The 24,594-nt window shown below is 40.0% G+C and overlaps 1 protein-coding gene across 3 annotated transcripts in view; it reads right to left on the bottom strand.

Annotated features, from left to right (window-relative positions):
* The window catches only part of TRPC6 (transient receptor potential cation channel subfamily C member 6), a 106,364-nt gene that overhangs the window by 54,647 nt on the left and 27,123 nt on the right, over nucleotides 1-24,594 (bottom strand). Inside the window, exon 1 of one of the 3 annotated variants that reach the window (XM_054801529.1) lies at nucleotides 11,296-11,371. The exons of the other annotated variants lie outside the window; for them this stretch is intronic. The gene's annotated coding sequence lies outside the window, so the exon portion shown is untranslated. Of the gene's footprint in view, nucleotides 1-11,295; nucleotides 11,372-24,594 lie in introns of those variants that run through there. 3 annotated transcript variants of the gene reach the window in all.

Below are 24,594 nucleotides of genomic sequence, written 5' to 3'. Positions count from 1 at the left end.
GATCTCTGGAATGTTATGTTACTGTGTAGTATGTGCTTCAGTGCTGTGTTCCTCTGGTTATAAATAAAAGTACTTAAAATACAGCATGAATATTTGTACCAATGCTAAAACTGGATACAAACAAAGCAAACTTCTACTATATACAAGCAATTTGATCCTGGTACTCCCCTGTTGGAAACTCCAAGACTCTTAAAGAGAAATTGTCGTTCAAACTGTACATTACAGACAAGGTTCAGTGTTTCCTCTCTCCAAATCAAATCTGGTGACACAAAATGTTCATCCCATACAGACAGAGGGACAAATACAATATTTTTTAGCTCCAAAAGGATTAAATTTGGTTTCTATTCAACTGAACAGGTTAATTTCTATACTGTCATAATTTATGCGGTGCAGCAGTTTTGCTAACTGCTTAATAAATTAGGTCAGGATGTTGTTTCATGTGCAGTCTTGCAGAAACACTCCCGCACCATGCCATTTGTTATTCTGACATATGTACTGGGGCATCTCCAGGTTGACCTCAATCAAAGAGCTTACCTAAATGAAAATTAACATTTCTGAAAAAAAAAAAAAAAAAAATGCTTACTCTAAGCTGAGGTCCCCAACAGATACAAACACCTGTGCTGGCCCATGGTAGAAGGCAGCATGAGGACAGGAATCAGTGGCGGGGAGGGAAGCAAGAGGGAGACTGGATTCTTGCGGTGACAGTGGTTGTTAAAGTCACCCTGAGGTGTATGGAAATCTACAGACTAATGCTACTTAACACCTACAGTAATACTGGTCTGTGCCACAAAGACTACTGTCTACCATGTCTCTCAGTACAACTTCGTTTTTCCCTTGTGCTCTCCTCTCTGTCCATTCCACCATCCTGTTTTGCTCCATATTATATTCATATTGTGAGTGTTATGCAGAACAATAGGCTACAATGCAAAACATACTATTTTCTTTCAATCAACATTTTGTATTCACTCATCAAGTGAATAAATAGATGATCTAGAAGACATGTGAAAAGCAGAATAGACAATGTAATCTCATGTGGACTTTCTCTATCAAGCTCTGTGTTGTGGTTACCCATGTCACAACCACATAAACAGAACCTGGGCATATTATTCATATTTAAATCAGTAATGTGGTCTGTCAGCTGAGCTGCATTAAACCTGAAAGCAACTACATCTCTAGTTTTAGATAATACTAAACAGAAAACAGACTGAAACCTATGGGTCCAGGATATTTTCTGAGAATGTAATGTTTTATTATCTGCTCACTGTCTAAAGTTCACAAATGCAGACATTTGTGGTCCCCTTATCTGACTCCCTGCCCCCAGGACAACTCATGCACAGTTCTCTTGCTCAAATCTCTGAGTGATCATAAGGCACCTACAGAAGTTCTGCTAGCAAGAATCCAAAAGAACAGTCAGGAGCCTAGAAGGAGCAAAGACCCATTTACACACATACATACACACACACGCTCACCTTCCCTCTAGAGAGCATATGCCAATGAACTGACAGAATATGTTTAAAACTATCTGGCAACTCAACATTGTGCTTCCACAGTGTGTATTTTCCTTCTGTCATGTCTTCTTTGATTTTGACCACACATAGGCATGTTTTTAAATAGCACTTGGAGGGAGAGCTGATGACTTATACTGCCTGTTCTCCCTTTTTTTTTTCCCAAGAACAAGTACAAGCAGAGCCTGTAACTCTTCCCTACAAAGGAAATTGAAGAAAATAGAGCAGTAAGTAAATTAGCAGATAACTGGTCCAAAACAAGAAAAAGGAGGTGCTCCCTTATACTGTGCAGTTAGTATGTGGAACTCGCCACACAATGCTATGGGTACTGCAGTTAACAATAGGTTCAAGGGGTAACTACACAAATTCAGCAAACAGAAATCCAGTGCTGGGATTAAATAGAAAGTTTCTGTAGTCTATGAGCAGTAAACTGCAGGAAGCTAGGACAGTATGGCTTCTTGTCTTCACTAGTATCATAGTTATTCTTAGACATTGCTTTTGGTCCCTGTTGGAGACAGGATACTGTGAGGTCTGTAATTTACCCATCTTATATTTTTATATATATTTTTATATATATTTATTATATATTTACATATATATTTATATATAAAATCAAGTACATACCTAATCATATATATAATTGCATATAGGTGCCTGACTCAAAAGGTTTTCTTGAATCACAGGTAGAACTGAGGAGAGGTACTAGCTCATCTTTTGAATCCTTTACACTGGGCAGAAAGATTCCGTAAAGGCACTCCCATATCTGTAGCTGTTTGCATAGCCCACAGCAGATTCTGACAGTTTCTGTTATAATCTGTTGTGATCCCCACAGCAGTAAGGAGCACATCGCAGTGGCATTTTCTCTAGGGTTTGGAGGCTGATCAGCTTACCCTAAAAGGTGAACAGCTTTCCTTTCGGTGCCTCATAAACAAGAAAAGCACAGGAACCTCTTCAAAGGGCTATTTCTTTTCTCATTCTCTGACCAGGAGTTAGAATAGCTTCAGATTTAAGCCAATAATTTTAATATTTGTAAGTATCACATAGATGTGTGCATGCCGTAACAATGTAGCTTAATAAAAATTAATTTCTGAATGAGTATTTTGTTACATAAACTTGAGTATGGATAAAGATTATTAAATTAGGCAACAGGAAAGTACATCTATAAACTAGAGACAAAATTACATTTGCATTGCTCCTCTGAGTAAAGCTACAATCTATCAGAGACATGGAACCTGATTTAGTATAGTGGTAATTTACAGTTAATGGATTCATGTTTATAAAATCACTTCACACCTAAGAGAAAAATACACTAAATAGATTAGTGCAAATAAGTGTGAGGATTAGAAACTGGCCTGAGTTATGATTCTTCTTTAGAATCTGAAGAACTCAATTGTTCAGACACCTGATCTTGATTTAGGTTCCCTTCTAATAAATATCATAGAATCACAGAATGGTTTGGGTTGGAAGGGACCTCAAAGATCATCTAGTTCCAACCCCCCTGCCATGGGCAGGGACACCCTCCACGAGACCACGTTGCCCAAAGCCCCATCCAACCTGGCCTTGAACACTTCTAGGGATGGGGCATCCGCAACCTCTCTGGGCAACCTGTTCCAGTGCCTCACCACTCCTAACAGTCAAGAATTTCTTTCTAACATCTAATCTAAATCGACCCTCCTTCAGCTTAAACTCATTACCCCTTGTCCTGTCACTACACTCCCTGATAAACAGTCCCTCACCATCTTTCCTGTAGGCCCCTTTAGGTACTGGAAGGCCACAATTAGATCTCCCCGGAGCCTTCTCTTCTCCAGGCTGAACAACCCCAGCTCTCTCAGCCTGTCTTCATAGGAGAGGTGCTCCAGCCCTCTGATCATCATCAACGTCTGAAATCAAACAACAGCTGTAAAAGACACTACCATCTGAGTACAAAGTATCAGAATGACAGGGAGATCAACCGCTAATTGACTGGCTATGTTGTAGCCCATTCTTCATTAGCAAATTCCAGAGTTGAAATGTCAAAGTTCATTGGCATGAGCTCTTGATGCTCCAGCAACAGCCTATAAACTCTGCAGCAACACTGACTTACTATACCATCATCTATCATCCTCCATACCCAACCCTTCTTGCCTTTGCAAAACCTTATACAACTATGGCTTACAGCTAGAGATGAACACTGATGTAAGCCTCATGATTCTGATGGTGAACTTCCACCTACAATATTAAATAACTGTAAAAAATAGAGCTGAGGAAAATTTTCCCCTGTGTTCTCCAACCCCAGTTTGAAATTCAAGTCATTTAAAATATTTGACAGCACAGCTCAGAACCCTCTTCTGAATAGTACACACGATAATGTATGAAACATACTTTGCATAGCATATCTTGACCTTTAGAGGGAAAAAAAACCCAAGATGCAACTACTTGGAGTTTCAGTAAGGTACATATAATCCCATTTAATAGTGCTTTACTACTTGTAAGGCTTAACACTGCTGGGACCAGGAGACCTTGAAATAAAGGCAGGAAACATCAGATATCTGACTTGGAATAACAGGGCAGTTCATACTTCGTGGAGTTACAGTTTCAGGCTGTCTGCAGTCAGGGAAGTGACACCATCAGTATAGAATCAGAATAGTTTGGGTTGGAAGAGACCTTTAAAGGTCATCTAGTCCTATTAATATTTAAAAAAAATAACAATTTCATTAGTGCAAGACCGTATGTTTACCTGATTAAATAAAAACTCGTAAATGTCACAATTTAAGAACACTCATACAAACCACTTTTTTTCTTTTAAAAAAGTGCCACATACCGTAATTTCACTAAAAAACCTTACAAACTAAGGGAAGACTGTCTGCCTCCACCTCTTGTCAACACGGGAAGCAGTCACCAGCAGCAGTCACTAGCTCACACCCCCAAAGCAGAGAGCCCGGGCTGAAGAGGCAGGACTCTCCAGTACAGTTACGCATTTAGGAGCTCCAGCAAAAGCCCAGCTGTGGAACCGCAGGGGCCGTGACTCCAGCTGACCACAGCTGACCACTGTAGGTAGCTGCAGCGTGTAAAAGACTGCCTAAATCTGTGAAATGCTGGGTAAACCTAACTTAGCAGCCTTTAGCAACAGCATGTCACGGGGTATGCTGGTTTGCTTGCTAGAATAGGCAGATCTGTGGGAGACTGCACACAGGGACAAGAAAAAGTCCTGGTTGAATATTGTTGACAAAAAAATGGAAAGGAGAAAGAAAATTTGAGCAATGCTGGGGAAAGACATATTTAAGTTATGCCTCAGATATGAAGAGATGTCCTATTATGGTCCTGAGGCATTAGTCTTCTGATAACAGTGGAGTTGCATTTTTATAGATTAATTTCACTTCAGCTTGTAAAGCTGCCACGTTTGGGACGACATTTTAAAAGCAGAGAAACTTCAAACTCTCGCTATTATTGGCCCTCTTCAGTTTATTTTAATTGTACCTTTCTACCTTTTACCACAGCCTTTGTTCATTCTGCTGTTTTTTTTCCTAAACTGAACTCTGCTTACTGACATCTGTGATAATTAACCTCATTTGTGAAATGCTTCTCCCCAAGCACCTTCTTAACTCATTCATTTATTTTTAAAGGCACACTAATTAGAGACAATATTGTCACCTACTTTATCCATATTCAAAATCTGCCAGCAGATATCAATAAATTTGCTGGAAATAATAATATACAATAAAATTAAAATACTAGAACAAAAATTGAAAAATAATGCATCGTTCTTCCCAATCCTTTGGGTTCTCCGGTTTTATGTGTAAAATGAAAGCTATTTAGGGCAGCAATGGGCTGCACTTTATGTGGTTTGAGCCTAGAAGATAGCTGTTAAAAACAATCAAGCAAACCAGAACATGCCAAAAAGGCACCCTACTTTGACATTCCCCAGGGAATGCACACAGGGGAAACGTCGCACAAAATCTGCATGGCGATACACCAGATTCTGGCAGACAGCTAGCTACCTACCCAGGTAATCAGGGCTCAAAATCTCTTGCCATATAGTTGTAAGAAATAAATGTAAGGGCTTTACCTCTAAAAACCAACAATCCCAACCAGATTACATTTGCAGCAAAAAAAGATCATCTACCATTTCCATCTCTGATTCTTTGAAATACAGACGGCATGTTTACTTTCCCAGAGCACACGGTACGATTTTTTCAGGATGCAGGACAGCGTTTGTCTCTCCTCTCTGTATTATTACCACTCTTCAACTGTCTTTCACCTCTGAGACAGGGAGAAGCCCAGCAGTATAATAAAATCCCCCTTCCGACAGGAATAGGCTGATGGATGACTCCGTTCTTAGCTTCTATCCATTATGAAAAGATCCATCTATGGCTGTTTCTTGGTTCCTAGGAATAATCCTATTTCATCTTCACTCAATGCCATTTTACCACAGCTCATAATCTCCAGCGAGGAATCTTGTCAAGTGATTTTAGAAAACATAAATACGCTATCTCCAAGGAATATCACTTAGCTGATACAACATTTTTATAGTACTTAAAAAGGACTTCAGAAAATTAACAAGGCATGCTCTCTTGTTTTCAAACTCTCCTGGCTATTGATAGATAAATCAACTATTTGCAGGGATTCTCTGATTCCTCAAACCATAGAAACTTCAAAGTGTTCATATAACAAACAATTTATCAAAATAAAATATTATAGTTATATATAGTGCATATAGTTGTTTTTCCACGAACCATTCTTTCCCTTTGAACAATCCAGCAGCAGAATGAACGATGGCCATTGAAGTACAAGAACTGGAAATAACACAGAGGGAACACAAGCTCTGTGTCTAGATGGACTTGCCATACAGAGCTTGGATTCACTTTCCATTTCCAAGAATGCCAAATTTCCATTCAAACATTTTATAGCAAGCAGTGCTAAACCTGTACGAAGAGCAAGCCATCTTTTAGCGCTACTGTGATGGGTTGACCCCGGCTGAAGGCCAGGTGCCCACCAGAGCCGCTCTATCACTCCCCCTCCTTAACTAGACAGAGGAGAAAAGGTATAATGAAACGCTTGTGGGTCAAGATAAGGACAGGGAGAGATCATTCACCAATTATCGTCATGAGCAAAACAGACTGAACTGAGAGAGGAAATTCATCTAATTTATTACTAGGCAAAACAGAGTAGAGGAACAAGAAATAAAATCAAATCTTAAAACACCTCCCCCCACCCCTCCCATCTTCCCGGGCTCAACTTCACTCCTGGCTTCAACCTCCGCCCCCCTCAGCAGCACAGGGGGACGGGGAATGGGGGTTACGGTCAGTTCAGCACACGTTGTTTCTGCCGCTTCTTCATCCTCAGGGGGAAGACTCCTCTCATCGTTCCCCTGCTCCAACATGGAGTCCCTCTCACGGGAGACAGTCCTTCACAAACTTCTCCAACGTGAGTCCTTCCCACAGGGTGCAGACCTTCAGGAGCAAACTGCTCCAACGTGGGTCCCCCACAGGGTCACAAGTCCTGCCAGCAAACCTGCTCCGGCGTGGGCTCCTCTCTCCACGGGTCCACAGGTCCTGCCAGGAACTTGCTCCAGCGTGGGCTTCCCACAGGGCCACAGCCTCCTTCAGGTGCCTCCACCTGCTCCAGCATGGGGTCCTCCACGGGTTGCAGGTGGAATCTCTACACCCCCTCATCCTTCCTCCATGGGCTGCAGGGGGATAGCCTGCCTCACCATGGTCTTCACCACGGGCTGCAGGGGGATCTCTGCTCCGGCACCTGGAGCACCTCCTCCCCCTCCATCTGCACTGACTTTGGTGTCTGCAGAGTTTCTTACATCTTCTCACTCCTCTCTCCGGCTGCAAAAGCTCTCTCTAAGTGTTTTTCTTCTTCTTAAATATGTTATCACAGAGGCGCTGATTGGCTTGGCCTTGGCCAGTGGCGGGTCCATCTTGGAGCCGGCTGGCATTGGCTCTATCAGACACAGGGGGAGCTTCTAGCAGCTTCTCACAGAAGCCACCTCTGTAGCCCCCCCAGCTACCCAAACTTTGCCATGCAAACCCAACACAGCTACAGATCATTTTTTATGTAAAATAGCATGGGTATTATACTGAGTGCAGACAATCATTACTTTCTCTGCAGAGTAAAAAGGGGAAAAAAAAGAACCACATTCATTATTCTTCACCTCAAGCAATTAGTTCTGAAGACTAATTAAGCTTATAAAAAACACGTCCATTCCCTTATTCCTTTTAAAGAATTCCATTTGCTTGCCTTTTTTTTGTTTTCACTGAGCTTTCGCAGATTACTGATGATGCAGAGGAATCAGAACATGACAGGTCCCCAGCTGGATCTTCCTGATGCAAATTCCTGATTTTACCTACCATCATTATGAACATACTTTGTGAACATGCAACTGTAATTGATATAGAGATGAAGTAGATATATGGAGACTGAAAAGAATCAGTTTGACATCGCCTGTGCAAGTAAAAGGCACTCTCAAATACTTCAGGCTGTGCAAGGTTAAACTGTATTTGAGAACAACTAAACCATTGCTGTCTATCTCCAGCTCTGTTCTGCTCAGCAGGAAATTTCTCTTTGTATTACACTAAAAAACTGTCTCACAATACAAACAATAAATCTACCTACAATCCATGTGAGTCTTGACCTTCCAGGAATAAATAAAAAAGTGAACTTATGCTAACACACTGGGATGAAGCAAGGTAATTATGTCCACAAAAGCTGTCATCAAACAGGGTTTCAAATATTTAGAAACCCTCTGTTAAGGAGAAGAGCACCACAGGTCTAGGCCACTCCGCTCAGAAGGCTTCGCTGGAGCAGAAGCCAGTGGAGTGGCCATTCCACCTCCTTACTGAGCACTGAGCTTTGACTTCCATAGGTTCATCGGTACGTTGGTTGCTGTACACAGAAAAATCAGTGGATGCAAGATAGTCTGATATGTAAATGATAAAGTGGAATATCAACTAGGAGAGAATGAGAAAAAAAAATCCTGTCAATTTACTCTAGGAGTTTGTGCAATGCTTCAATTCCACACTGATACAGAGTATTAAGCAAATGTCTTGGATAATTTTAGAAGGTATCGAATCAACCTGTTCAACTGCCCAGCTTATTCAACATTAGTCAAGCTGTTCAATAGTCCAGGCTCACTCTGAATTGCTTTTTCTAGTAGTAAGCAGAGAAAGTGAACTATCCCAAAGTCAAAACTTCAGTTGTTTATGCAAAAAATCAAAATCTCCTCACATACCACTTGCACACTGCCCAAAGAAAACCTTTCTATAGAGATACCTGATTATCTGCACATAGAAGACAAGCAACAGAAAATGATCTCTACTCAGAAAATCAAAGTGAAAGCATTCCAGTACTTAATACTGAAGGGGGAAAAGTATCCAATTATCTCATTTGTGAAAGCAGAAAAAGTAATTCAGATCACCCAGAGCTTTGCTGAATTTAGCTGAAGAAGCTAGTGTTTGGTGTAACTGTTACCCTCTCCTTACCTTGCTACGAATCTCATTGCAGCTTGAATCTAGAGTGGTATCTTTGGAAAGACAGCCAGAACTACATTTCCTTATCCACATTTCATGTATATTGTATAAAATTTCCCATTTCCTTTTTTTTCATGTGACCTAAATAAAGAACTCTTGTAAGCAAAGAATGAGCTTTTTCTTTTTTCTAAAAATACTTTACATTTTACCTATAAATAAGTAATAGTGATATGAAGCATCTAGGCCAAGTTCACTGTGAAAAAACTAGTTCAGCTATCCAAAAAAGTGAATAGATTCATTTAATGCCACCTTTAGTTTCAGAATGGGTGAATTTCTTACTGAAGCACTTTTTGTATCCCCTTAAAGCTGTGCAATTCCTGGCACTAACAGAAGTAAGTTAAAAATAAGGTGGATGAACTTTTTTGAGGTCTGCATGCTTTTGGATATTTATTGTGTTTTCTATTTCTCAAAACATAACACAATAATGGAAAAGACTACTGGGGAAAAAGGACAGACACTACAAGAGAGTCCGAGAAGAATCATGCAGAAGAGAATAGACTTCTATTATCCACTGTGAGAAAATTTACACAAACAGTTAAAGAATGAAGAGCAAATTAAAAATAACTTCAAGATCCAATAAAAGGAAAAGATGAAAAAAAGTAGAAACAGTGGAAATAATAGATACAAAGAGATGAATACTCAATGTTCCTTATAAAAACTCATTCAATTTTACCTTTCTTCTGATTAACACAGTTTGGATGGAGAACAGCACAGTGCCCCAGAATTACTCGCAAATACAAAATGTGGGGACCTTGTTCTCAGGCCTTCATATACAACTTGTACTATTTGTCCTGGTCTCTATTCATCTGTTTCTACACTGGTTTCTAACCATGAGTCCTACAAACCTTCTGAAAATTAGGCCACAGATTTTAATTGAATTTGTTTTATTTCTTTTTATTTTATTTCATTCTATGGACAGGTCACTAATAGCAAAAGTATGCTTATATGCTGTGTCAACCTCATCTTTTCCAAGAAAATAAATGTGTTTTCATTGCTGTAGCAGGCAGAAAATAAGTTTAATACGTTACATTCCCTTTCTCTGCATCATCAATCATAACAGTCTATTTATCATGGTCTAGCTCTTCAGTGTTCCTGTGCATAACTTTTCATGTATACTGCACCTCTGTTGAAATTGTTGTTTACTGTAATTGCTAGAGCAATCATGACAGCTTTACAATAGCAGTAATGAACTTGTTGAAAGGATGTTAAACTTAATTGCAAACTGATTAGAGAAGAAAAACAACCCCAAGACAGAGACCACATATTTCCTTTCACTTCTGCTGCCTCAGAGGCAAGTTTTTTTTAAGCTTTTGACTCATTTCAGTTAACAAAAAAAAGAGAAGCAAACATTAACATAAGGCAGGGAAGGGAAAAAACTTTTAAATGAGTTACAGTCAGAAACAAATAAAGATCAAATATCAAACAATATCACTGGAACAACGTCAGTCTTCATTGGAGATTTTCTCTTAGAGAAAAAACTGAATGAAGTCTGAGAGAGTTTTCTAAGTAGGACTTGCTGGACTGGCCCATAAAAAATTGGTTGAATGACCTAAAAGGGTTGTGTTATCATTCCACAACTGTATCAGGAAGCACTGTTGACAAGAAGGAAAATAATGTAAGAAATTTGACTTACAAACATACTTCTCATGCTGGCACCTGGATTATTTAAGGCACTTGAAAAATGAAAAGATGGCAGTTGATCCAAAGGGGAAAAATGTTCTTTAAATAGGGCAGAGCATGAGAAAATTCAAGGAAAAGTTAACAACCAGGACCTCAGGTCAGGAAATTACTCAAGAATACAAACTCGGTTTCCTGAAGCAGTATATGATCTTGGATGTCTCTCTGCAAAACTAAAATCCATTGGTGTCAGAGGTGGCCTGAATTTGGATCATACACACTCCAGGAGAGTGCACTGTTGGGCCCTTTCTGGCTGCATGTCCTCCTCCTCCTTTTGCATCATTGAATCAACATTTTTCCACAAGGAAAGAAAACAAATGAAAACAAACTGCTCTGCTCTGTTCAAACTCTATGCTTCTTGTTTTACTTGAAGAGTTCTTGTGCCCTACAAAACATTTCACTGGATGTCAATGCCAGTGAAAGTACCCTGTCCAAACTCGTCACGTCTGCATATTTAGAGGGAATCCTCACACTATACCACCAGCTACAGAGATACAAAGAAAAATAAAATCATCTTTTGTGTTCTCCATTCCTGGAAGTACAGAGACTAGCAAGGTGGCCTAAACGTGCTTCTCCGGAATAGTGAAAGATTTACAGACCTGTGGATATACAACTTTGAAACGCCACTCCTCAATAGCCATGCTGCACAAGCTGTATGTAGGAATCCTTGTGGATAAATGGACTGCAAGAAAAGGAACAAATATACAGCTCCTGGTTGAAGCTTCAGTCCCTCTCTGGCATATCAGGATTTCACTGGTTCTACTCACAGCTGTACTGCTGCATTCAGGGTCTGAAACAGCAGGTGGTGAAGCATTTCGGTTATTATTTTCACATGAAATTACATCAATGACATATAAGGAAACAGTCTGAACCTGTTGCTTTCTTAGATAGCCAAAATTCACATGACCTCTTACCCCAGAAAGGCTTTTTACACCTATCATCACTTCCGCAAAACCACTGAAGACCTGCAAGCTGACCTCCAAGCTCAATTAGTCTTTGAGGGGAGAAAAAAGAAAGTTAGTAAATTGGAAAAAAGAAACTTGTAGATGTCACTACTTGGAACTTGGAACTGCCCTGGACATCCATAATCCATTTGTCTTTACAGCTGATTCTGTTTCCCTCAAAATAGCAACAACTCAAATCCAAGACCCACAGACAAGTAAGGAAAAAATTCCCGTTGATGTTAACACATTTAGGATAGGACCAAAAGGACTTAACAGATGAAGCAGCTTATTTTCTAGGGCAATTTTTTTTTTTTTTTTTTTTTTTTTGTCCTGAAGTTCGTTACTGAGGAAATGTAAGGTCTCAGTGACTGCAGGCATGGAGCAAAACCTTAATTTGGGATTCTCTGTAGACCCATCAGTGCAAAGTTTAAAGGAGTCTTAAGTGCTTTGCTAAGCATCAAAATGACACATTTTAATCCCGATCGTGAAGTTCACAAGCTAGTTGCCAAATTGCCATCTTTGTGCCTTAAAAGGAAAAATGAGCCTTGTGTTAGCATCTCATACTCGGTATTAGAGGCCCTGAGATGTAACAATCAATTTTTGTCTGCTTTTGCTTCGGGAAACAATATCATTGTGACACCAGATCCCTAAGCAACAGCGCGCTTTTCTTCAGGCTTTGCAAAAGTAAAACTTTTAGAGACTGAATAATAAATATTACAGAATAGTAAAATGCAATGGAGTAAAATGCAAGCTCTTACATCTATGTGGCAGTAAGCATTGCTATGTTTAGGGTGGGGTTTTTTGTTGAACACTGTCAGAAGCTAAATAATGTTCCCTAATCACCTGTTTTGCTAGGATTAAAGAAGTATGTCCTAAATGCTGCCCTTGATAAAGAACTAATAAATGTCCTGTGTTTTGTGAAACATCACTTTTCGTGTTCTATTTCCTGAGCTTCTGAAATTGCTTTTGTGATGGGCAGCCACAGCGCTTTGCATGAGGCACCCATATCTGGTGATGACTGCGAACACTGAAACCCCTTTTGACACTACGCCAGAATAAAAACTCACATCCATTTCGTGTGCACTGAATTCAATGACATAACAGAAGTTATTGGACAATACTACACATAACTAAATGAATTTCACTCATTTTATGAGAAAGGTTTTGCCCTTATGATTATTTACTGATGTAGTATTTAAAGCTTCCTAATTCTTATTTTGCAACACAGGCAACCCCACAAGTATCTCTCTGCTTAAACGTCTCTAAATATCTCGTCAATCTGTTCTTTAGAGGGCACTACAGGCTCCTTCCTACAGCTATCATATACACACATTTTAGGCCACAGGAAATTTCCGTTCACCAGTGGATTCCATTTCATTCCTTTAACATCTATATTTGAACCTTTTCACATTTAGATAGGGGAAATGAGCAAGGGAGGGATGTGTATGCATTTGTGTGTTAACAAGGTGTGCAGGAATCAGGATGTGAAAACTGGTGTCTAGGGAACAAGCACTGCAATTGTTTCCAATGCTGAAGTCCAGACACTGGGCAATAACTTGGGAGAAATATCTAAATATATCATCAAATTCAAATCACAAACTTAGCGGAGCTTAGTATGATTGAGTCTATAATGTTAAAAATTTATTTCCAAATTAATGCTTTTTTTTTTAATTACAACTCAAAGAACAACAAATTCCTTATCACCTCTTATTTTGACTTTATTTGTTAAATGTTGTTAATAGAACTTATCAAACTCCAATCACCTTCCTTTGAATGGTTGAATTTTTGAAGGACTGTTTGGATGCCAGCAACTCTGCCTATAAGGACCAAATTAGCCTTTGGTCCTCATGCTGTTACACAGCAGATTCCAACACACCTGAGCAGAATGCCCCAAGCATTTCCAAGTACTCCCTGAAAGGACTCAGGACTATGACTCATTCACGTTTGTACTGCTAATGAGATCTGGAGGGAGCTCTTTTGTAAAGCGTGCTCTCTCCTGTTGTACACAGTCTACATTACTACACTAGGTCTTTCTGACTCAAGCTGCACAAGAAATCCACTAGTAAGAAACATACTGTATGTCAGTATGGTGTAGTTTTCTTCAAAAAAATTTAAACATTAGTCATTCAGCACAGTAGAAAATAATCTGTCATCTTTTAATGGAGTATACTCATGTTGACACCAGAACTCACTTGGAAAATGAGATAATGTCTAATCATACCCATTATGTGTGACACAATCAGATGGGATTGATTTGACTAAATATAGATATACACAATGCAGACATCTGCAACTGAGCTAGGCACCCCAAACCACCACCACAGTTGATGGATAGAAATAAGCCCTTCCACAGCATGATTCATCACCCCAAGTAAATGTCTAAATTGAACTGCACATTAGAAGTGCCTATTCATCTCCACTGATTATAAAATGAGCTAAGCATGCCTACATATACTTCACTAAAGTTATCTGAGAAGATTAAGACAATTTCATGTTCTGACTCAAGTCTACACTAATTGATTGGTCCAAGAAAGGTATCACCTCTATCCACAAACCTTACCTTGCCAACATCCTTAAATCATTCGGACTATCACAACATTGCCTCTGGAACCTGAAGGATACTAGTTTTTCAAACTGTGCCTCTATCTATAAAGTAGAATACCTAGAACTATGCTTGAAGTCGTACCAGTAATCAGATTTAAAGCATGGATCCCAGAGGTTTACATAAGAACCAATGCCCTCTTAAAAACATAGTTTTCTGATACTCAGTCTAAGCTTTTGCAAAAGGTCAAATAATGATGTGAAAATTCCCCAGGCAGTTACATTTGTACCATGTCAGCATAAGCTAGATAAAGCCAAACATCTCTTTGGATCTGATCCAAGTGTTACTGACTTGTGTGGGAACTGGTCTAGACCTTTAATGCTCAAAAAGGGTCTGAAAAGTCCTGTGATAAGATGAAGTAATACTATCTGTTTGGAAGAGATGAATCACTTAAAATAAGCAGGCATCTTACTTTAGATACCACACTGTATTAGAACATCAATATTAAAAAAAAAAACCAAAACAAAAAATCCAAAACACAAAAACCAACCAGGATAAAACTCCTACTCCATCAAAGACAAAAGTTCAAAAGTTTTGCTGCTTACTTTAATGAGGCTGGAATTTCACTGTATGACTTGGCAATGATCAAAATTACAACTCTTAGAAGACAAATGTATTCTGCTCTGCTGCATGATGTAAAACATAAGTCAATATGTGTAAATTTAGAAAAATTTTGCATATCGCATTTTTGGTAGAGGTGTGCACGTGATTTTAACCCTATAGTTAAGATATAAATGTTCACAGACAACTGGAGATGTAAGTTTTACTGACTTGTAACAACTTACTGGCATATGTTTCATTATATTTCTACAGGAGACAAAGACAATAGGTAAATTCTAAGTGAATTCCTGAAACAAAATTTAAAATGTGATTACTAATGCAAATTGGCAAGAGAATAAACTTTGTCAATGAAAAAATCAATTAGTATATCTTTCACAGCATTTAAAACAGCCACGTTCTATCACTACTCTATACCCTCTTTCAAACCCCATAGAAGAGATCTTTCAAAGACTTTATGAAATACTTTGATCCCATTTTAAAAATTTTCTGCAATTTCAAACCACAGATTTCAAAAGCAGCTTTTTTTAGTTTACAATTTTCATAGGCATTTGTGGTTGCCTATCTTAGCACTCTGGTTTCAGCAGATAAGTATAAAGAACTTCAATCAGAAAGTTGTTCAAGATTCATCTTTTCATATAAATAACTTCTATTACATGAGGCTGGATTTGAATGAGCATGTCCCATGTTTCATGGTAACCTAAAAACAAATAGCACTGCAATAAAGTATGAGGCTGAGGCAATGAGAAAGTTAAGAATCTTTTCCTCCTCCAGTAAATTCAGACCTGAAAAGTGAAGGCAGGTTTCTTGAACATTCCCCAAAACCATTCCCTGAGGATTACATAGCACCAGTGAGATTCTGTGGTGACAGGATACAAGGATTTATACTTCAGTATAACCACTTCGAATCCACTCTATGCTATCAAAAAATGTGGGAAAGATCCTTGCCTAGCTAAAAATATCGTACTTCATGGAACTTCAAGAATCTAACTTCTCAGTTATAAGTAGTCTCTTGGTCTGTATTCATAAGAAATTACTTGGCATTCTCATTTTAATTCTGCAGGTACTATTAGCATATATGCGCTTAATGTTTTTGGCTGTCTACTAAATCAGGCATTTCATAGGCATAGTATAGATGGCTTACGGTTCCCCCAGAGAACCGCTGTATGGGTGTGTATACACAGTCCTTCACACGTGGATGCCAGCTTGGCCTGGACTTGCTCTTAGCTTGTAAATGCCATTGGTATGGTGCAGCATTTGGGTTACGAGCTCAGCTGGAAGGCAGATGGCTCAGACTGAACTTTTGGGTTAGCTGTGGTTACTCAGCTTTGCAGTTGGTGGAGGTTCACATCAGGCCAGCTTAGAAAGTCAGCAGAATGAACGCTTGCCTGCAGGCAAAGATTAAACAGATGCCAGAGTGTCATTTCTGATGTCCATTAATGTGTCTGCCCAGAAACTTCAATGTGGCTGTTTCTACCACATGAGGAAAAAGAAGAATCTCCAGTGATTAAAGGTGTATGATCTATTCTTCTTCTACCACTACATTAATTTAATTAAGGCACTGAACTGTCCTTTATCAGTAACATATTGGTTACAATCTTTGGCCCCCACCAAAACATTCCTTTCCTTACAGTTTTGTTTCGATTTCACATTTAAAAATATTTTCAAAGCCTTTGTTTCTTCTTACTGCTCTATTTTTTCCATTAAGCCAGTGCTCACCTTCCTGAACAGGTGAAAGACTGCAACTTACCTACATAGGAGGATTCAAAAGACTCAACGATCCTGACGTGGCCATTAGTTAGGATGAAATTGCTGTGCTGTCTTTTTTGGGTAACTTTTCCTCACGTTCTGTTTCATTTTCTAGAAAATATTTTAACATATCATTTAACAACTGTAGTCCTAGAGATATCATTGTTGGTTGAAACTTCAATTTCTTTCAATTGTTTTAATTTTCCATTGGTCGAACTCCCTCCTGTTTACAGAATCTACAAGTTTCACATATACATTACTGCAGACACCGCCCTTCTTTTATTAAGTACAAACTATCTTTTAACTGTAAAATAATATTTACATTTTTACATTACAAACAGCATGTCCAGAAAAAATAGATGGCTAACTTTTTTCTAATAGGTGTAAATCTGAATTGATTAAAAAGGAATTAAAGACGACTGAAAAAAAAGCTGCTTTTAATTCTAGTAGAAAGGACTTTTTTTAGTTTAGGAATATTATATATTCATAATGGCTGTGAGACCTCAGGTTTTTTTGTCTCCGTCTCCTCTCAAATCCATCAATAACAGCACAGCATTCTTTCCTCCTCTTTGTTTCGTTCCATCGCTTGTCTTTGGAAATATATGGAGGAAAAACAAAAATCTTGTCATTCAGCTAGCCATGTTTCCTGGGATATGCAAGGTTTATTATTTGTTTTGGAAACACAGGAGCTTTATTAGGGTTATTCTTGGGCATCTGCTCTCTCCACATTTTTCTTTCAGGACCCAATGTGCTTTTTTCAACTTTTTGTGAGTACCCCGGAGTTTCACAAAATACCTGCAAACAGAATTAGTAGGTACTTGGAACCAAAACGAAATTTATATTTTTGTCTCCCTCATAAACCTGTTGATGACAAAGGTACTGTGTTTTCTTACACGTCTGGACAGCATCTCACACAAAGAGCTCCTGCTCAATGACTAGAGTCCTTAGGCTATATCTGTACTAATAAATAAGTGCCAGGGAATGTTCCTGGGCAGCAGAACTCCGTCGTCTGTACGGCTAAATTGTTAGCATGGTCCCTGGTATGTTTTTGGGCTTAGCCAACTTGCACTCCCAAATATTCCCACGCACTGCTCAGAGTTAACCCAGGCCATAGAAAATTTCCATTAGGCAGTCTGAATGCTGCCACCCTGTTTTGGTAACTAACAGAGTTTAATAAATGGTCACGGGCTGTTCAGCATCAGCTCACATCAGTGGCCCCAGCACACTTCATTTTTTAGTGTCGATAAGATAAGAACCTTAGAGCTCTTCCTAGTTCCCAGATGTGCATCCCATTGATACTCTAACTCCACGTCAGAACAAGATCCAAGAACTCATAATTTTCTTCAGATTTCATGCCCATGTAAAAGAAAGTAAATGAGAGTCTGTCGGCTGGAAGGCAACCACAGCACGCTCCAGACAGGTCCTCCAGTCTGGACAGGGACAGGACCAGGACGATGCACACAGCAGAAAGCTCCTGCCATTCTGTTTCTCTATAGCCTTACATAATATGTCCCTTTCTGAGCCTAAAACAATTATTTTAGCTCTTGCTTCCTGCATAAAAGTCTGTATTTTCTTGGGAAATTACTTTCCCTGTTCTTTCAGAGTATTTTCTGGTTTACCTGTTTTTAACAAGGGGAATATCCATACTGCACCCAACAGTAAGAAGATAATCCGTGTTTAACAAGCAAAAATTCCCATAAGAAACTTTTGCACAGCATAAAGAAACAGTTTATGAACCTCACATGTGTCTTGATTTGTGGATAATGCTTCTCTCAGTCATGATCTGACTGCTACTTAGATCTTCAGGAAATCTCATTCCATGATCCCTTGTACAGAAGCAATTTTCATCTTCTTCAAACCAGTATTTCTACATAGTTAATATAGCCACACTCCCATCAGCAGCGTATCAGAGCTCTGAGATGACGAAGATAATGAAAAAGCTGTGACAATACGCACAGTGGGTGTGTGCTGCAGAGACCTATAGCCTGCACTGCACAAAGCCAGCCTAGAGCTACCATGCTGGCTCAATAACTGAAGTTATTGAGTCCACAGGACTACTGTAGTGTTCCAGCACTCTGGATACATGAGAAAAGACCGACTCCAGCAATGGGCCAGTACCTACGTACCACGTAGTGTACAGCTGTGTCTCTCTGGCAATACTGACTGGTGCTGAGATGGTCATTCTGCAGGAGCCGGCTTTGGTCTGTCCTGGATTGTGAGCTCCAGTTCAGTACAAGCCATGGCAGAGTAGGATACCTCCATCCAGACTGAGGTATCCATCACTGCAGAACTACATCAATACACAGATTTAAACCTCAGCCCTACAAATGCAAAAACTTCGTAAGTAGTTTCAATAAACTTACAGAGGGGGTACCATTTGGAGGGGTACTATTTAGGAAGTACTGTATAGAGGAGTTAATGGAAGTAAAATATCCACTAGAAATACAGCAAACTGAAAAAAAAAATCATAAATTCTACCTAGAACACTGTGAATAACTTTTCAGTGAAATACTATCATACAATAAATTCATAAGTGTTCCTCAGGCCAATTTCTCTTTTTTGTTATCATGACATATTTTGATTTTATTAGAAGGATTCAAGAACACATTTCTACTTGTGTCGTACAACCATAAATGCATTCCCTTTCAGTGCATTGTCAGAGATAATTTTTTTCAATGGTTATATTGTGGCTTTAATATCCAGCTAAATTAAACTGTCATAGGAGATGTATTTATTAAGACAGTCAAAACTCAGCACTGAGTAAAGTCCAGAGAGTTATGGCTCCCTCGGAGCCTGCATAGGAGAGTTCCTTTCCTATAAAACCAAATGGAGACAGGAGGGGTGTGGGGAAGGTGGGGGGGGGAGGAAGGACACTGTGATCCTGAAAGCTTCCAGGGCACATTTTAGATGCAGGGCTTTGGAAGTGAGCACTGACCAGTTTAGACAGAGTAAGAGAGTATCAGCTACTTCTTCAGGCTTTCCTTCTAGAATTAGCATAGAGCAAACTTAAGCTCAATGGAAAACTTCTGGAGGAAGGAAAACCAGTATAGCAACAGAGGTGTTGGGGGATCAGGCAGAGCGCTTGTTTCTTACCAGCAACGAACTCTGTATTTACAACTTTCCCAGGTCAGGACTGGCTGAGTGCTCGGGGGAACATACACACACAATCTAAAACACTTAAATTTCTCTATCATTTCTTATGTATCTTTCCCCTTTCTAGAGCGAAAGAAAGTCTGCTTTTGCAGAACAAAGAAACATGTTCTTTTCATTGGCACTAGGTGGTACAAAATATTTCACAATTTTTGTCAACTGTTTGCATCGCAGGCCTGTGAGACTAATCCTCAGCTACATCTGCACTAGTAAAAATGCCCATGAATGTTTCAGGTCACTCATGCCAGTTGATATCTAGTAGTCAACAAGTACGACCGCTGTTATCTGTTCCAGCAAACTCTCCCACTGTTGAAAACAGAGTGGCTGCATGAAAACCAACAACTGGGAACAGTTCCAGCAACACTCTTAATTCCCAAACTGTGAAGGGAATTGTTTGGGAGACTGTAGATAGCTTAGGCAAAAAGCACGCCAGGGAACCTTCCAACTCGTTACTCAGAAAGAATTGGTTGAAGATATGAAAGTCAACAACGGTCTTGTCTGCAGGGACTGTGAGGTTGTGCAGTTCAAAACCCTGAAAGAAGGCACCAAAATGAACAGCAGAATTAGAGCCTTGGACTTCAGGAGAGCAAACATGAGCTTGTTCAGAGACCTGCTTGGCAGCATCCCGTAGAAGGGCAAGTAAGTCAAGAACTTGTTGATCTTTAGGACATCCTCCTCAAAAGTATGGAAGCATCCTTTATGATGTACAGAAAGTCAAGCAATCATGGTAGAAGGCCAGCATGGATGAACAACAAAGTCCTGACTGACCACAGGTGCAGAAAAGAAGCATAGGGGTAATGGAAGAAGGAACAAGCTATTTGAGTGCAATACAAAGGTACTGGCCTACCAGGCAGGGATGGAGTTAGGCAAACCAAAGTTCAGGTAAAGTTAAAATTGGCAAAGGATGTGAAAAGCAACTAGAAAGGCTTTTACATATACAATGGTGAAAAAGGAAGGCTAAAGAGAACGTGGGTCCATTACTCAACGGGGGAGTAAACCTAGTGGCCAAGGACATTAATAAGTCTGAGGTACTCGGTGTTTTCTTTGCCTCAGTCTTTCCCAGCAGGTCTTGTCATCAAGTCCTTCAGATCCCTGAACCAATTATCAGAGTCTGGGGTAGTGAAGCATTACTTACATTACAAGAAGATTAAGTTGGACAATACTTAAGCCAATTCAATATACACTAGTCCAACAGACCACATCAGACACATCCAAAGTTGCTGAGGGAACTCGCTGATACCATTGCAAGGTTGACCTCCACTATCTTTGAAAGATTTTGGCAATCAGGAAAGGTTCCTGCTTCTCAAAGCAGGGCTTCCCCAGAGGTAGGATATGCAGAGCTGTAGGCTAATCAGCCCAATCTCAGTTCCTCAGGAAGGCTATGCAGCAAATTCTTCCAGAAGGTATTTCCAGTACATAAAGGATGACAAGGTGACTGGGCATAGCCAGCATTGGTTTACTAATGGGCAAATCAAGCCTGACCAATTTGATTGCCTTCTGTGACAAGATGATGGGCTTACTGTGCTGAGGGACTGCAATGGCTGCCACTTACCTTGATTTTAGCAAGGCCTTCAACATGATCCCACAGCAGAACAGACAAAGTGGCAGGATATGGTTTGGAGAGGGACGTGATAACATGAGCAGAAAATTGACAGGACATTTGTGCTCAAAGGGTAGTGATAAGCACTACCAAGTCCAACTGCAGCTGGCTACCACTGGCATCCCTCCAGGAATGATACTAGTGTCAATAGTGTTTAATGTATAACAGGGATGATTAGACAGAATGCACCTTTAGCAAGTTCTTGGACAATACCAAGATGGCGAGGAGTGTCTGATAACACTGGAGGATAGGGTTGCTATTCAGAGGGTAGACTACAGAAATGGGCCAAATGGAATGTCATAAAGTTCAACAAAGCAACTGTAAAATCTTGTATCTGGGATGGATTAACCCCATGCAACAGGCTGGAGGACAACTGGATAGAAAGCAGCTTTCTAGGAAGAATCTGCAGGTCCTCAAGGTGAAGAGGACTCAGCAATGTGCCCTTGTGGCAAAGGCAATCAACCATGTACAATGATCTACCAGCAGGAGTGCTACCAGCATGTTAAGATCCTTCCCCTTTACTGGGCACAGGTGAGACTCTTCTGGGCACATCTGGAGTGCTGTGTCCAGTTCTGGACTCACCAGGACAAAAAAAAGACATGAACATACTGGGGCAAGTCCAGCGAATCCTCAACGGTGCTGGAGCACAAGAAATGAAAGCAGAGATTGAGAAACTGGACTTGGTCAGCCTGAAGAAGAAAAAGCTGAGGTGGAGATCTTATTGTTTTCTATAAAGACTTCCTGGAAGGATATAAAGATAACTGAGCCATACTCATCTCAAGAGTGCACACTGAAAGGACAAGATGCAACAGGCAGAAATTGCAACACAGGAAATTGAGATTCAGTGTGAAGTAAGAACTCTTCCCTGTGGCACAGGCTGGCCAGAGAATTTGTGGAATCTCCACTGTTGGAAACTGACACTGTTGAAACTCAGCTGAACAATGCCATGAATTACACGATCTAGTTGGACGTTCTCTGAGCATGGGTTTGGTCTAAATGACCTACACAGGTCCCTTTCAACCTACACTGTTCTATGATTTGGTGACTCTATGAACAATTTAATAGTATAGATGACCGCATTCCAGTACTCGGGAATGTTTTCAGAAGCTGTTTTATTTACCATTATAGAGGTAGCCTCTCTTTCTACCTAGAAAATGAATAATTATATTTTGGGAACACAGAAACATAAGAAACAGGAACTGTTTCCAAGAGGAAACTTCTTTTGCAAATGATTGAATAGGGACCCAATCACCGCAGGCAAATCTGTGGTAATAAATTATTGGAAGTCCAAAAAAGAGCTCTTGAGAAAAGATTGAAGGAACTGGATTGTTTATTCTCAATCAGTGAAGACTTTCACTACACAAAAAAGTTTTCAGATAGGTAATGCTTCAAAGAGGAAAGGAATAGTTATTCCCTTGGACTAGGCAATGAGTTATATCAAGAAAAACTGTAAAAGTTAGACATTTGGAAACCACAAACCAACACTCTATTGTCTTCCATTAAACCAATTCCTTCAATTACAACAATCATTTTTAACTTAACAAACAATGTCCTACATGATATTATATCAAATGCTTTACTGAGTTCTCATAAATTAACTCTATTGTCCTTCCTATTCATATACAATTAGTCTTATACTAGCCTGCAATGCATTTTATTTCATCTTGTCTAATTGTTCTTTCCTTCAAAATTTTTTCTAAAACTTTTTGTACTGTTCTTAAAACAGGGTTAGTGTATCTACTATTCACCAATCATGAAATATCACCCCTATTTGATAAATCTATTAAAACCTGAAATGGCAAAGGAAAGATTGACTTTACAAGCTGAAAGCTTCTGTTAGCCTTGGAAAAAATGATTGTAGTATTTTCCCTATTCCTTTCACAACATGTTTTGAATCAACACTACCAACATGAAATTTCATTTTAAGAGATAGTCTTACAACTGTTCTTCTGAGCTTGTATCTGACCAATCTGATAGCTTTCTATGATGGCATGACTGGCTGGGTGGATGAAAGGAGAGCAGTGGATGTTGTCTACCTTGACTTCAACAAGGCTTTTGACACTGTCTCTCATAACATCTTCGTTAGCAAGCTTAGGAAGTGTGGGTTGGATGGGTGGACAATGAAGTGGGTAGACAACTGGCTGAATGGCAGAGCCCAGAGGGTTGTGATAAGCAGCGCAGAGTCTGGTTGGAGGCCTGTAGCTAGTGGTGTGCCCCAGGGGTCAGTACTGGGTCCAGTCTTATTCAACATATTCATCAATGACCTGGACGAGGGGACAGAGCGTACCCTCAGCAAATTCACTGATGATGCTAAGCTGGGAGGAGTGGCTGACACACCGGAAGGCTGTGCTGTCATTTAGCGAGACCTGGACAGACTAGAGAACTCGGCGGAGAGGAACCAAATGAAATTCAATAAGGGCAAGTGTAGGGTCCTGCACCTAGGGAAGAACAACCCCAGACACCAGTACAGGTTAGGGGCTGACCTGCTGGGAAGCAGCGCTGAGGAGAAGGACCTGGGAGTCCTGGTCGACAAGCTCTCCATGAGCCAGCAATGTGCCCTCATGGCCAAGAAGGCCAATGGTATCCTGGGGTGCATTCAGAAGAGCGTGGCCAGCAGGTCGAGGGAGGTTCTCCTCCCCCTCTACTCTGCCCTGGTGAGGCCACATCTGGAATGTTGTGTCCAGTTCTGGGGTCCCCAGTTCAAGAAAGACAGGGAACTACTGGAGAGAGTCAAGCGGAGGGCTACTAAGACGATTAGGGAACTGGAGCACCTCTCTTATGAGGAAAGGCTGAGAGAGCTGGGTCTGTTTAGCCTGGACAAGACTGAGAGGTGATTGTTGTTGACATTTCAATACCCATATGAAAATGCATTACAGAGCCTTTCTATTGTGAAGCAGGAATAAATTCATGGAAGTTAAGATATTCCATTCAATTTGCCTGAAAGATTAATTTAAACACAACTGATGTATACATTTGAGTGTTACACCCCCATTGAGATACGCTGTGCTTTGCATTTCTATATAGTTATCTAACATATACATAGTAAGCACAGCTTGGAAAGGGGCACATGAGCTAGACCACATGCTCATACTGCAACTGACAGAGAGAACCAGAAACCCCTGGGGTGCAGCTCACCTACTTTGCATTATTTTAGACATCTTAGAGTTTTACATTTAGGCTGATGTAAACTGTGCACTAAAAATGACTATTTCTCTCTACTGACTATGCACAGACCTTAGGGTAATTCTAGTGGTCAAATGAAGTATACCAATGATACTATGTACAATATATTGCA

This window comes from Grus americana, chromosome 1, assembly GCF_028858705.1.
Source record: "Grus americana isolate bGruAme1 chromosome 1, bGruAme1.mat, whole genome shotgun sequence".
NCBI classification, from domain to species: domain Eukaryota; kingdom Metazoa; phylum Chordata; class Aves; order Gruiformes; family Gruidae; genus Grus; species Grus americana.
Note: the sequence above shows the minus strand (reverse complement) of the source record. Positions and strands in the feature narration are given on the sequence as shown.